The sequence below is a fragment of the Benincasa hispida genome, chromosome 10, assembly GCF_027475165.1.
Source record: "Benincasa hispida cultivar pf3 chromosome 10, pf3_genome.v1.1, whole genome shotgun sequence".
Lineage (NCBI taxonomy): Eukaryota > Viridiplantae > Streptophyta > Magnoliopsida > Cucurbitales > Cucurbitaceae > Benincasa > Benincasa hispida.
Genome location: NC_143487.1, coordinates 27,643,529 through 27,658,228, shown reverse-complemented (window position 1 = coordinate 27,658,228; position 14,700 = coordinate 27,643,529). Strand labels below are relative to the sequence as shown.

Below are 14,700 nucleotides of genomic sequence, written 5' to 3'. Positions count from 1 at the left end.
GATTCAAACTACCAGATAGTTTTTCGGTAGGCGTGACGAGGATCCGCACCCCACCTTCAGAGTTTTATTGAGATTTGCAATACGTTTGTGTTCGCAAACATCTCCGCTGAGGATGTTCGATTAACACTGTTCCCATTTTCGTTGTGTGACCAGGCACGGAAATGGGCTTATTCTCTCGAACCAGGGGAGATTACATCATGGGAACAGGTAGTTGAAAAGTTCATGAAGAAGTACTTCCCCCCGGCGGAAAATGCCAGAAGGAGGAAGTTGATCACTAATTTTGAATAGGATATTGACGAATCGCTCAGTGACGCCTGGGCGAGGTTTAAGAGGCTCGTGCGAGATTGGCCACATAATGGCTTACCAGATTGTCTATAAATGGAAATTTTCTACCATGGTTTGAACCATGAATCGCAGACGGCTACCAATGCGGCAATAGCTTGTGGTCTGCTCGACAAGACATATGACGAGGCTAAGAATATAATTTATCACATTTCTAAAAATCATGAAGATTGGAGAGAAAGCGATCAACGACTGAAAATTAAAGATAATGATGCAAGTAATGAGGCCATCGCATCCCTACAAACCCAAATGAATGCGATGATGAATCTAATATAAGGCATCGCAGTCAGTAGCACGGAAATGCATAAGGGGCAGGTCAATGCAATCACTCAAACGACCACAAATTGTGTCACCTGTGGAGAAGCACATTCGATGGAAGAATGCCCAAGAAATCCATAGTCAGTATGCTTCATAAAGAATAACCCTTTCTCTGATACATACAACCCTGGGTGGAGAAACCACCCCAATTTCGTGTGGAAAAATCAACAAAAAAGCTATCAACCTATGGTGCAAAAGGAAGGGTCGCCAGGATTTTGCCCGTGAATGAACGGTCAATCGCAAAATCAAGCCAGTAATTCGCAAGTGCTGCAATCTTCATCTCTGGAGAGCCTACTTAAGCAATATATTGAGAAAAATGAAACAAAAATCCAGAATCAAGCGACGTCTATCCACAATCTTGAAATTCAGATAGGACAGATTGCGGGCGAGCTCTAAAGTAGATTGCAAGAAGTGTTGCCGAGCTCAACTGAGCTCCCTCGCAACTCTAGGGGTGCAGGAAAGGAACAATGCCTAGCAATCTCCTTGCTAAGCAAAACAACAACAGCGAAAGAAGGGGTAGAGCCCATCATGACCAACCCGAATGCAGTGAAAACCAAGAACCCGTTGATATATGATTAAGAAAAACTCGAGAAAATGAAACCAGAAGTTGCGTCCACCTTCAATATGCTAGAACACGAAGCAGAAGTACAACTACCACCATTCCCACAAAGATTGAAAAAGAAATAGAATGATGAAGAAAAGATCGCTATAGTGGCAGTAACGCAAAGGTTGAATACTATGATCCCACCAAAAATGTGCGACCCAGGAAGCTTCACGATACCCTGCTCAATTGGAGGGATCTACATTGGTCAAGCACTATGCGAACTTGGGGTGAGTATAAACTTAATGCCGCTATCAATTTTCAAACGATTGAATGTGGGAAAACTAATACCCACGATGGAGACTCTCCCGCTTGTGGATAGATCCCGAGTACACCCTAAGGGAGAATTGAAGGGCGTCGCATTCTCGATTGAAAAATTCATTTTACCAGCAGACTTCATCATTTTGGATCATAAAGTGGACGAAGATATGCCCATCATATTGGGATGACCATTCCTATCAACCGGTCGCGCTCAAATTGATGTACACAAGGGAGAAATCGTGATGAACGTTAACGAGAAAAAGCTCCAGATTGAGGCTATCAAGATCCCCAAAGATCAAGAAAAGAAGAGAAAGTCACCTTGGACGTAAAAAGCCCAGATTGAAAGAAATAAGAGGTCCCTACGATTGATATGTGATTCGAATTTTTTAGGGACGCAATCTTTTTGAAGTATCCTTTGAAATCTTCATGAACTCAATTCTACCTCTTTATATCTGTTATCATTTTTACTTTCTTTTTACTCTTTGAATTTAAAAAAAAAAAGAAAAAAAAGTGGCTGCGATCATGGTGAACGATCGTGGTAAACGATTTTGGTAACTCGGTCGGTTATATTATTGACCTTCTCAATGTTCTTTTTCTGCAATGATCGTGGTGAACGATTGCGGAGGAGCTACATGAAAGAAGTGACTAGTTTATTCAGCCAGGCTCGCCACAAAGAAGGATGCGATCACAGATAATGCGGGCGATAGAGAAAATTTGGGAGTTGTATCTTTCCTTGACTTTGTTTATTCCAAATTTTGCACTATCGCATATCATTTTAACTTTGATAATTTTATCATCGCATCCTCTTTAGTCGGCACAATCATTAAACTTGACTAATTCAGTAAGTCACCGCATTGTTTTTCTTTGCCAATTATGATTTCAATGATGAAATGCATACCTCTATTTTTCATCACATGCACTAGAGTCAACTTAATTTTAGGACATTCAATTCATGAAATATTTCTAGAAGTTAGTAGTCCACCAACTTTCTTTCAAACTGACTTTTAAGAAATCTCCTAAGAGCATTGCATGAATTCTTTCAATCTTTCAGCAATGAGTATATTATTGCATTTAAATTTGGGGGTGCAGTATTCATTTTCAACCTTGCTAATTTAGGCAGTTCTAAAAAAAAAACAAAAATCATAACGTTGCGATCAGATCCTACTTGTAGTTGGATGTCCGCATGACACCCGTGGGGACAAGCCAAAATGAAGGTAGGAATCATGATAAACGCATAAATAAAATGATCGCAACTCCACTGCCAAATGGACATGAGTTCAGATTGAGAAAGAGTGCCTTGATCGTAGTTGGATGTCTGCATGACACCCGTGAGGGCAAGCCAAAATGAAGGCTAGGCACTCGGATCAGCATAAGATCATAGAAAAACAATATATCTCGACTACGTAAGGATAAAAAATCATTTGAAAACACCCCAGTTGAAATAGTTTTTTTTATGAAATAAATCATGCGATGCCCTAGAAACTTGTAAAGTATTTTTGAAGGTTAAACTTGCGGTCCCTAAATTTTAGAAATATTTTAAGTAGAGACCTGGATAAGAATTAAGGAGATTTTGGTACATAGGATTTGAATAAGGCAACCTTGAGAAATCTAGGAAAGAAGAAGGCGGTCGAATAAAATCTTTAGTTTACGCTTAAGGAAAAGCATTGTTTTAAATTTGGGGGTGTGATAACGGGCAGAAATGCACGTTATTACAATGCAGGATTGCGACGGTAAAAATAAATGAAATCATGTCCAAAAGCATTAAGTTTAGAACTTTGCGATCGCATGCATCCATCGCATTAAAATGGCTAATTTACATATTTTGTGCAGAAAGATGCGTTGGCGCAAGGTAGAATTGTGATCCAAGAAATTCAGCGTCCAAGCGCATTATGAGATTGCGACCGTAAGCTTATGCGATTGTATGTGTTTGCGAAGATCCGCTTAAGAAGGTGGCCATATAGAGCCGGCACATAAAGGTGAAAGCTTAATAAATCACGATGGGATAGAAAGTTAATGACGGTTGAATCCAAATTTAGTTTACAAGCCGTTAACAACACACTGTAGGAAGTACACTTAACTTTTTGGTGACAATTAATCGGCGCATCAGTGAGAATTAATGACATCCCATCAGTGCAAACATTTGAGAGAAGAAGCTCTTCACCCTGAAGCTCTATAAATATCGAAGGCCACCTTCGTTAAAGGAGTTTGGTTCCATTCCAGTTAAGCCATATAGAGAGTTCACCTTACAGAATATAGTCTTTGTTCATAGTTTTCTTATACTTAGAAGGCGGAGGTGAGTGAAGAGAGAAGACATCGAAAGATCCTTGGTTAACTTGGAAGAGTGCCAAGGAGCGTTGAGAACAGAGAGAGGGCCGACTCTTGCGGAAGGAAGAACATCTTTTGCATAGAATAGAGAAAACAGAGTGTAAAAGCCTTGGGAAACAAGACATTGCTACCAGGCTCTCTATCCTTATTTTCCATTGTCATTTTGTATTTTGATCTTATTTATAAAATGGAAATTGTATTACTATATCTGTCCATTCTCTTTATATTACACATGAGTAACTAAACTGTCGAATGGGTTAAGAAGCACTTAGCTAGCATAACCTGAGATCTTCACTTTATGCGAGATGTATGCATCATTCATACTTTAGAGATGCTCAGGAGGGTGGTCTAAGGACAAAATCTAGGCTTGAAAAAGTCAGATTTGTTGGATTTTATGTTTTAAAACTCGTAGTTTGTAAATTGATAACAGAATAAATTGTTATTGAAATTGTAATCTTGAATCCAATAAATTAAGGTCCTGAGGCTATTTAATGTAGACTTGAACTTTATGTGATGACATAAACATGGATCAAGTTCGAGTATATAGCCTAAAATGGTCTATAGTATAGGGATAAGGTTGGGCGCCTTGTTCTTGGGACACTATGGATGCGGCCCACTCTGTAGTTAGTACAAACGATGTGATCCTGAATCATTCGTATAGAGACATGAAAGTGAGGGCATCCCATGTAAAGAGTTTACATAAGACTGAACCATGAAATAGTCACTTTTTATGTTCTAAACACCGTTTTATGTATAAAACTGACTATTTCGTTAATTGATGATCTAGGTAACTTAATCTTAATCCTGAGCTAACTATGAACTCTTGTTCACTCGAAATTATCCTTAGATCTACATAGGTAAGGGCAGCTCATTATCCTTGGCCCAATAAGCCTCCCATTTCAAGGGTAAAATCAGGTGGATAAGTAGGAACATAAGGTGCAAGACGGAATTCACTCCTACCCATTATAGGGATAGTAGATAGGTTGTTCCCTTTAGTACTGAATCCAGGTTTTGAACAAGGGGTCCCATCCTCTCCTTGGCTTGAGAGGGGTTCAGTTTATAGGTTGGACCTTAAACCAATTATTCATTAGAGGATCAGTGGAACTTAAGGAACAAGATGTAGTCTTAGGGGTAAAACAGTTTTTATGACCTAGCCGAGATTACGAACAACCTGTGAAGGAATAACTTACTAATCATGGTTATATCATTTGGACACAAATATATCTATAGTGAGGGGAGTGCAACTATGGGACTATAGTTGAATGACCCGTTAGTTAGTGAATATTGATTAGCTCTGTCTAAAAGAGTTTTAGCCAGCTAATCTCAGATCGTTGGAGCCCATGATCTATAATTCCATTAGGTTCTCTTACTAGCTCATATGGAATAAAATTAGAACAGTATGATAGAATGATTCGAATTGTTAGAATTAGGTGAAGAGAGAGAGACCGACAAGTATATGTGATATCATGGTCGGTTTTCAGTTTAGAGATACAACTTTAATGATTAAATTTGATTTAAATATCAAGAATATGAATACATTCATATTCTGAACCATTACCAATCGAGAAGAATTAAGGATCACGCTCTAATAGCTCCGAATAAATGAAATCTTTCACGCCTTTCCATTGCCTTTCAAGAGTCTGCCTTGGACCGTTTCGTGGCGTGCCTATTCTCCTTGTCCACAGGGTACCTTTGTTTCCACGATGGCATCTAGAGCATTCCAACAAACTGACTTCTTGATCTCTTCGGAGACAAGAGATCTTTTGCAACCGGCTCTCCACAGTCGCACGGACTTGGTACATGAGGAGAACTAAACATGATTCTAAAAGCAACTTATTGATCGATAGCTGTATTTCCTTGCTTTCCCGCATTCACACCAAAAGGAAAGAAAGGACAGTCATTTCATAATGCTAGAAACCTTCCAATAATGGAAATGGTCAAAGATGTAAAAAGTCAAAGAATTGACTTTTGATTTTGAAAAGTCAAACTTTGATCGACCTTATATCAAATGTGATTTGAATTTCGAGAAAATGAATACGGATTCATGCTCAGGAGATCAAAATTAGTCAACATAGAAAAAATCATAAAAAGTCAAAATATTGACATTTCAGTCAAATTTTGACTTTGACAAAATGACCATTTTGCCCTTTGACTAAAGTTAGTGGGAAAATCCAAACTTTTCTCGGATAATTCTACTAACAAGATAGTGGGTTAGGTGTTGACTTATAGTGAAGACATCAAGCCCACATAGATAGTGGATTTTGAGGTGTTGGATTTTTAGGAATTTGTTTCATGCAAATTTTGCATGGCTTTTTTTATATAAATTTGGGCTTTCAAATTGGAGGAAAATCTTTTGTAATTTTGCCAAATTTAGTTTTCTTAGTTGTGCTGGAAAAAAAAACCAACCCAAAATCAATCCATCTTCTATTTCCATCTCTTTCTCTCTCTCGGTTTCTTCATCCATCAGGTTCCACAACCCGGTTCTGAGTCCAGAGGATAGTAGGTCAGCTCTAGTGGTTGTCCGGTTCGTGTTCAGGTGGAGATAGAAGCGTTTCGGGAGTTACAAAGGTTGTATTATATCCCTTTTAATTTACTTTTTTTCCTATATTTGCATGCTATTTTCCTTTTAATTAGAAGCAATTAGAGTGTAATTAGATTCTTATTCCACTGCGTATGTCTCGTGTTCCATCATGTGGTATCAGAGCATGCTTTAGTTATGCTCAATTGCTTTTGGTGGGTAGTTTTTTCTTTTCTATTCAAATGTTGAATGAAATGTGCACTAAAGTGGAATTATTAAGATTTTGGCATTGTTTTTCTTTAAATTTCTTGTGGAAATTTGTAATTGCTCACATGTTTATGAGCACTAATGTGTGGAAAAGGGTTTGTAAATTTGTTGGAGTCATTAGAGTTGAAATTACGTTGTAATTACTCGATTCCAGGAGAGATGACAACATAAAAGTTGAAGGAATTTTGTTTCCAGACCCGTTTCAGCCTCCAGACCTGACGACCCGACCCCCTAGCCCGAGTTCTGACCCACTTCGAAGAAGCTTCGTGTGCCGCGCGCCCACGACCCGTGCTTTTTGTTTGACCCGACCCGACCGCACTTCCATTGACTATGCCAGCTGTTGTGCATAAAATTTTTGTGTCTTATGCTTATTCACACTACTTACAGCATACTGAAAAATATGAATATGGATGAATGAATCATACAAGCTCATGTTGCCATAAACCTGATGACGTAAAGATGGAAATGGAATGTGGATGCTATGTTAGGCATGACTACTCCTAGATATATGCATCGTTAACTAAATGCTTGTAGTATGGTATGGAGTAATGCATTGTCATAAGTTTCCTTGCGTTGAAACCAAGTATAATTCCAACGCAAGTTTCTCGGATTGATCCGAGGTCGAAACAAGGATTGTTGTCGTTAATGTGTTACATTTGTGATATATGCGACCGGTGTTTTTACAATTAATAAAGTGTGTGTTTGTACATGAAATTAAATTGCCGTAACGTAAAATTGTGCAGGTAAACTAAAGTTACGTTAATAAAATAGATTGCAATGAAAATAAACCTAAGCTAACATGATGCAAGATACAAGATACATGATATACATGATGCTGAGTTCGAGACCGACTGTGAAGGTTATACAGAGGATTGTGGTATGCGATGGCAAGTCTTTATGTATGAATTAGAAATGGGAAGGAATAATTAGTACAAACATCGCGAGGTTGTTAATTGCGTTAAAGATATAACTAAGGTTCCGCTTTCCCTTGGCATACACCTCTCAGTGATCGGCCGTGTTCCCATATCTCTATGGTGAAATAGGGATAAACGTGGTGAACGCATGGTTGCGTCCATCTCTAGAAGTACGTCTTGCTTTAGTTAATGCATTCTTCCAACCGTCTCTCGATAGGCGGAATGGCATCGTCACTTCTGCTCTCACTGGAGAAGATGTCGTCTAGCATGTTTTGACTAAACATAATTATTTCCTTAACCCAATTAATTACTTGCTTAATTCATGCTAATTATCCAAGGGATTAAGAAAACATCATGGAGAAATTGAATTACGAATGAACGGAAATAGACAGAAAAATGGAGGTGAAAATGATCATAACAATTAATACTAAGATTAAGTGTCTGATACATGGTGTGAATGATAGAGATTAAGAAGATGAGTACAAGTGATGATAACGAGATAGAAATAAATACAGAAGAGTGCCAACATCTCGACACAGATCTGGACGGTGGTTTTGCTTGCCGGCGTGTAGAGTGGATGAAAAGAAGAGCTTCCCTCTCAGGCTTGCTCGTCTGGTAGAGGTGACCTTCGTACAGAGCTTCAACGGTCGGGATCAGAAGGATTCTTTGCCCGGAGACTCACCTCTCGTCCTTGTCTCATAATTCTTCCCGGATCTACTCTGATTAGCCGCTCAACCAATCTCTCCCTCAGATCAGTATATACACTTTTCTCTGTATTCAAGCATCCTTTTTTAGTGGAATGGCCAGAGCTATTTATAGGCTAAGCTTTGACTCTTTGCATTGTGGTCCCCACTTTACTGTTAAGGCAGTTCCTGAAATGGTGGAGTGAATATTCCTACTGTTACGCAATCAACCCCATAAAAAATGCACAACGGTCAGCTATACACACATCAGAATCCTCCACATTTGCGTTGTAGCTCTTTACATCCTCGATTGTTTGCCCGCATGCGGTGTTGTTTTTTATTACCGCATGCGGTTGAGATTGCATTGATCGCTTAGCCCTTGATCGATTGTCGCATGCGCCGTTATTGCGTTGACCGTCTATTCATTCCTGAATGATAGGCGCAATGCGACGTAGATGCGTTGTTCTTTTATCTTGAGCCTTGAACGCATGCGGTGACTTGATTTCCTACAAAACAAACTTGAAATATTCTTTTCAACCATCGCAATTGTGTCAGTGAGTGTGTTGACGATAATTTATAATTTTTTCATTTCTTAGCTAATTTCTATACAATTGACGCAACTTTCCTTTCTTTTGGCCGTAATATCTAAATAAAATAGTATAAATAACTTGTATTTCTACAAGTTATCACCAGCTATAAGACCCTAACACTAAATCTAAAGTGGGAGGTTAAATAGAAAAATCCTAAGTAAGGATAGTGGAGCAAAGGGAGAAAAACATAAAAAATTATCCAAAAAGGTGACTAAAAATCTAAATGCCTATGAAGGGCTTAAAACATGTTGGACGCAAGAAGGCATGGAGGATGGAAGCAAGAACACTTGAAAATGGCTAAGGGTTGCATACAACCAACGCAAAGGCATACATGAGCCATGCGGACACGGGCAGGAAGCATGCGTTGAGTGAGCATGCTAGGTGCGTAGGCTATGTGTTGAAGCCAAGTGCACAGGCCATGTGCCAAGCACGTAGCCATGCATCAATGGTGTGTGTCAATCGTGCAGCCCATGCGTCGATGGTGTATGCCAAGCGTCCTGCCTATGCGTTGAATGAGCAAGTGGGAAAGCCATCCTATACGTCGAAGCGCTGCCGAGTCTGCCGAGTAGCCATGCGTTGATGCACTATGCCAAGCGCACGCCCACGCGGCCGAGAGTGCCTATGCGGCTGAGCATGCCTATGCGGCCAAGCGTGCAAGCACCTAGGTAGCACACCATGCGTCTATGCTTAGTAGGCCGAGCAAGCACACCTAGCAAGCCATGCATCGAGGGTGAGCGGCCACCCTATGCATTGGCTAAGTGGGACTTTGATGAAGGAAAGGTGAGTTGCTATGCATTAAGGATAAAGGGTAAAGCTAATTGATGGAAAACTTCAAAGGAGGATGCCAATGGTATACGAGCATAAGTCTTAAACAATTTATGTAGAGAAATATGTGAAGTATTTAAGTAATTTAGGTGGCAAAAGGAGGATCACACAAAATTCTAGTAGGAGGTGGACAAAGGAGATTTCATGCAATTAAAGTCTTATCACCTCAAGCAGGAGGTGGGTGAAGGAGATTTCATGCAAAAAAGGAGATTTTGGCTGGCAAGTTGAAATGAGAACAACTCAAGGCTACGTTGGGTAGGCTGAGTGTTGGCAGCTCCAAAGTGAGACAAATGGGAGTTGAGTTGTCACCATGGGGTGAGTTTGAAATGGCTATAAATAGAGGGGTTGGGCAAGAGTAATTTATTCATACCATCACCTAAATTTTGTGTTGAGAGCATATTTAGAGAGTTGCGTTTGAGTTATTAGGCTGCCAAGTTGATTGGAGATCAAAAGAAACAAAGGTTGTGTTGGTGAGGCATTGAGTCAGCCGGATGCATAGCTAGACCACACCCTACGAGCATGCAGTGTTGCATCCGTCCGTCCGTGCACGCCTCGCTCGAAGCATCCTGCGCGCCAGCCCAGCGTAGCTGCCTTCCCCTTACGACGCATCACACTCAGTGCATGCCCAACGCAATGCACACCTAAATGCGCCAGTCCCATGTGCGGCACAGCACACCCACCCTGCCTACTGCCGAACACCCAGCTGCCAAATAACCTCTAAAGAGGCTAATTTTGGTATTTTTGCTAAATTGGAGTAGGGTAAGTTGGTGTTTTCATTATATAATAATATTTTGGCTAGTTTGACATTATTTATTAATATAACAAATATTAATTGAGGAATTTTTATTGATATGGAGGAATTCTCATGAAGGTATTCTCAAGGTGATTTAGTGGAAAAACTTGCTAACGGTGAGTGTTTACTTAGTTTTATGTGTTGATATGTGGATAAATGCATATGTAAGTGCCAAATGCATGCTTATGATATGTTGTTTCTATGATATTGTTTGTGAAATTGCTCTGGAAATTGAGATTATACCCAGATTACATAAGTTACCAGTTACATAATAAAAGGTGTTTGGCACGAAAATATAGTCGGCCTCGGTTGGTGGGAAATAATAGTCGTTGACGACCAACGGGAAATATAGTCAAGTTACCTAAGCATGACTAGCGGGAAAAGAATTGTCGATGTGCACATTGGTGGGAAAAGTGGGTTATAGGAATGTTTCCATAAAAAGTTGTTGTGATTGATAATGTATCCATGATATGAGCATGCCACGTATAGCATGGAATTGGAGGTTGATAATTGAATGAATGTTCACATGGTCATGCATAAATTATACTGGAATTGTGATTATATGATTGATTTCCCAAAAATATGTTTTGCAAAGTGATTATTATTCTAAAAGAACCTCTCACTGGGCTTAGTAGCCCACACTCTTCCAAATGTTTTCTTATATCCCCCCTTCCAGGTACAAAGCAGAGCGTTCAAGAAGGAGTCTACTAACCACCAACACACGAGGACTTGGTAAATTCTCAGGGCACAGCTCGAATCATGTAATAAAGAATATAGGAAATTGAACTATGTGTATGAAAGTTAGATAAAGTATTGTAAACATGTTGAAATCTTTAATAGATAGGGGGGAAACATTAAATTGAAATATTGTCTTGGAATACTACTGGTGTACCCTCACGCTCCCTTCCATGTCTTGGGGGGCTAAGGCTAGGGAGGGGGTGTGACAACTTGGTATCAGTGCAAAGGTTTACGTAAAACCTGGGAAAAGTGGAGTCTAGCATAAGTATACATAGAATCTAGGAAGAGTAAATGAAAAAGAGATAGGCTAAAGCCAAAGCGGCATCAGGAAAAGGCTTACCTAAGATGGAGAAGCCAGATAATATTAAATGCTAGGCTAGGTCAAAATCTAAAAAGGAATAAATATAATGAAATATATTAGGAAAACCTAAAGTAGAATCAAGAAAGGTTAAGAGAAAGAAATGAGGAATAATAAGTGGACATAGGGAAATATGAGAAAGGGGAAGTGAAAATAAAGAAATTAGTAAGTAAGAACCTGAATAATGTCCACTGTAGGAAATGAATCCAAGCAGACAAGACTGGTGGTGGAATGACTCCGGAACGCGAACTGGAGACCGCGACGCTAACCCAGGGGAAAATCCTGAAAGATCTAAGAATAGTGTAAACAATAATACCGAATATCCTATTACCTTGTACAATGCAAACTTGGTGGAATCCCGAACTAACATGGGATGTCCATAGTGTGGTAAAAATCATAGCGGTTTGTGTCTGAAAGGGATCGGAATTTGCTATGGGTGTGGCAAGGATGGCCATATCCACAAAAATTGTTATACCTTTCAGAGAAAAACAAGAGAGATTCAGGAAAATTATTAATGAGAACTGGTTGGAGGTTCAAGTTCAGGAAGTAACAACATACTGCCTGAACTGATGGTGGACCAAGAATGGATGCGTGCAGGAAAGAAGGATATTCCTTGACGTATCGTGATCGAATTCGAGGAACAACCCACCTATGACTCTACAACGCGGAATCCTATAAATTTTGTGTAAGGAAATAGGAAATGTTCAAGAAAGGTATGTATGGAGAAACGAGAGGATGCGTCTTAACTTTGAAAACTTACGACTATCGGAGAACGAGTAAACAAATAACTATGTAGACTGGAAGAAACTATTAATGTAAATAACAACAATGTTCATAAATAAAAATAATATGTTGTTAACATATGTCTAATTTATATGTGAATGATTATAGACAAAATGCTGAGAAGTGGAAAACGTAGAACAAGGCAACCCTCTAGGAATGAAAGTGAAAGTGCCTCAAGCCATCCAAAAGAAAAATCTAGGGAGGAAGAACAAATGGATAAATTCACCCAAAGACTTCAAGCAATCTTAGAAAATATATAACCTGATCTTGAGAAATATGGGATAGAACCATTAAAAGCATTGGGAACCACAAACTTTGAAGGCACAAAGGATCTTGCAGATGCAGAAGCATGGATGAATCAAATAGAAAAATGTTTTGAAGTGATGAGATGTCCTAAAAACCTTAAAGTAAGTCTTGCCACATTCTTACTTCAAAAACAGGCAGAAGATTGGTGGAAGCTACTAAAGAATAGGAGGAGTGATCAAGAAGAAATATGTTGGGAGGAATTTCAAAAAGCATTTTTCGAAAGAATCTATCCCTAATCATTCAGGGATATGAAAAAAGATGAATTCCTACAGCTCATGTAGGGAAACATGACTGTAGCGAAATATGAATTAAATTATACAGAATTATCCAAGTATGCTTTAAACATAGTGGTGGATGAAAAAGAACACTGTCGGAGGTCTGAAACAATATTAAAACAAGAGATTCGAACTCTTGTTACAGAAACCGCAGAATGGGGAGAATTTACAAAGCTAATAGAAGCCGCAATGAAAGTAGAAAGAAGTATAACAGTGGAAGAAGTAAGACCAGAAAGAGACTCATCAATGAGTTGGTGGCGGAGGGAAGAACCAAGAAATTTTACCCCCAGGGTAGAAAGGAGAAGTGGATGGAAAAGAAGAGGAGTTACCAACACTAAAGCAGACCCTGAACGGGAGAGTCAAATAAAGGAGTCAATGATGAGCGTTAACCAAAGACCAAGATGCCCGATCTGTAATAAATATCATTGGGGAAGATATTGGGAACAAACCCAAGAACGGTCGCACACATGTTTTAAGTGTGGTAGACCGGGACACTTTAAACAAGAATGTCCTAAGTTGATGGATACTGGAAATGTAAAACCACCAAACAACCCGGGAGGAAGATCAACGATGGTTGAAGAAGGACGAACTGTAGGAGGAAGAAAAGAGGAAATAGGAAAAATGACGTTGGGAAAATTATATGGACTAACTCAGGATAGGGAAGACAATATGTCGGAGGTGGGAAAAGGGATAGAGAAAGTTTTAGAAGACTATAATAGAAAGTTGTGGTGTAATAAAACTGTATGAGGAAAATTATTAAATAAAAGTTCTGATGTAAATTAAGTTTCATTTAATTTCGAGGACGAAATTATTTTAAGGGGGTGGTAAATGTAAGACCCTAACACTAAATCTAAAGTGGGAGGTTAAATAGAAAAATCCTAAGTAAGGATAGTGGGGAAAAGGGAGAAAAACATCAAAAGTTATCCAAAAAGGTGACTAAGAATCTAGATGCCTATGAAGGGCTTAAAACATGTTGGACGCAAGAAGGCATGGAAGATGGAAGCAAGAAAACTTGAAAAATGGCTAAGGGTTGCATACAACCAACGCAAAGGCATACATGAGCCATGCGGACACGGGCAAGAAGCATGCGTCGAGTGAGCATGCTAGGCACGCAGGCCATGCATTGAAGCCAAACGCACAGGCCATGCGCCAGGCACGCAGCCATGCGTCAATGGTGTATGTCAAGCACGCAGCACATGCGTCGATGGTGTATGCCGAGCGCCCTGCCTATGTGTCGAACGAGCAAGCAGGCAAGCCATCCTATGCGTCAAAGCGCTGTCGAGTCTGCCGAGCAGCCATGCGTCGATGCGCTATGCCAAGCGCACGCCCATGCAGCGAGGCACACCCATGATGTATAATGTTGTTTGATTATGTGTGTATATAGTATGCCATATAGTTTTAAACCCCACCGTAGGAAAAACATGTGACATGCATTTGTTATATGTTATAAGTGTTATAAAATATATACTATGCATGCTTAGTTTTAATATAAGTGTTATATTAAAGCACGTTTGTTTGGAGGAAGCATATTATAAATGAATGCTCTAGGGTTATAACTGTTATAATTTATTTTATAATTGTCATAAAATAACCTAGACTTCTAAAATCTATAATACATATAACATGCATGCTCACTTAGGGTTAACCATCGAGCAATCCCAATTTTCATAGAAAATAGGTCGATATCTTGTAAAACTGAAGTTACAAGAAAACTCACCCAACAAGATCTTGGCAAAAATTCAGATAAGATGACTAAGGTTGAAGGTTTTTAAATTGATGGTTCACGGAACACCTACTACCTGG

The 14,700-nt window shown here is 39.4% G+C and overlaps 1 non-coding gene across 1 annotated transcript; it reads right to left on the bottom strand.

Annotated features, from left to right (window-relative positions):
* Nucleotides 1-255: 255 nt before the first annotated feature.
* On the bottom strand, nucleotides 256-362 carry LOC150033233 (small nucleolar RNA R71). The gene has a single exon (XR_016524177.1). It is a non-coding gene; the product is annotated as a small nucleolar RNA R71 (small nucleolar RNA).
* Nucleotides 363-14,700: the final 14,338 nt, after the last annotated feature.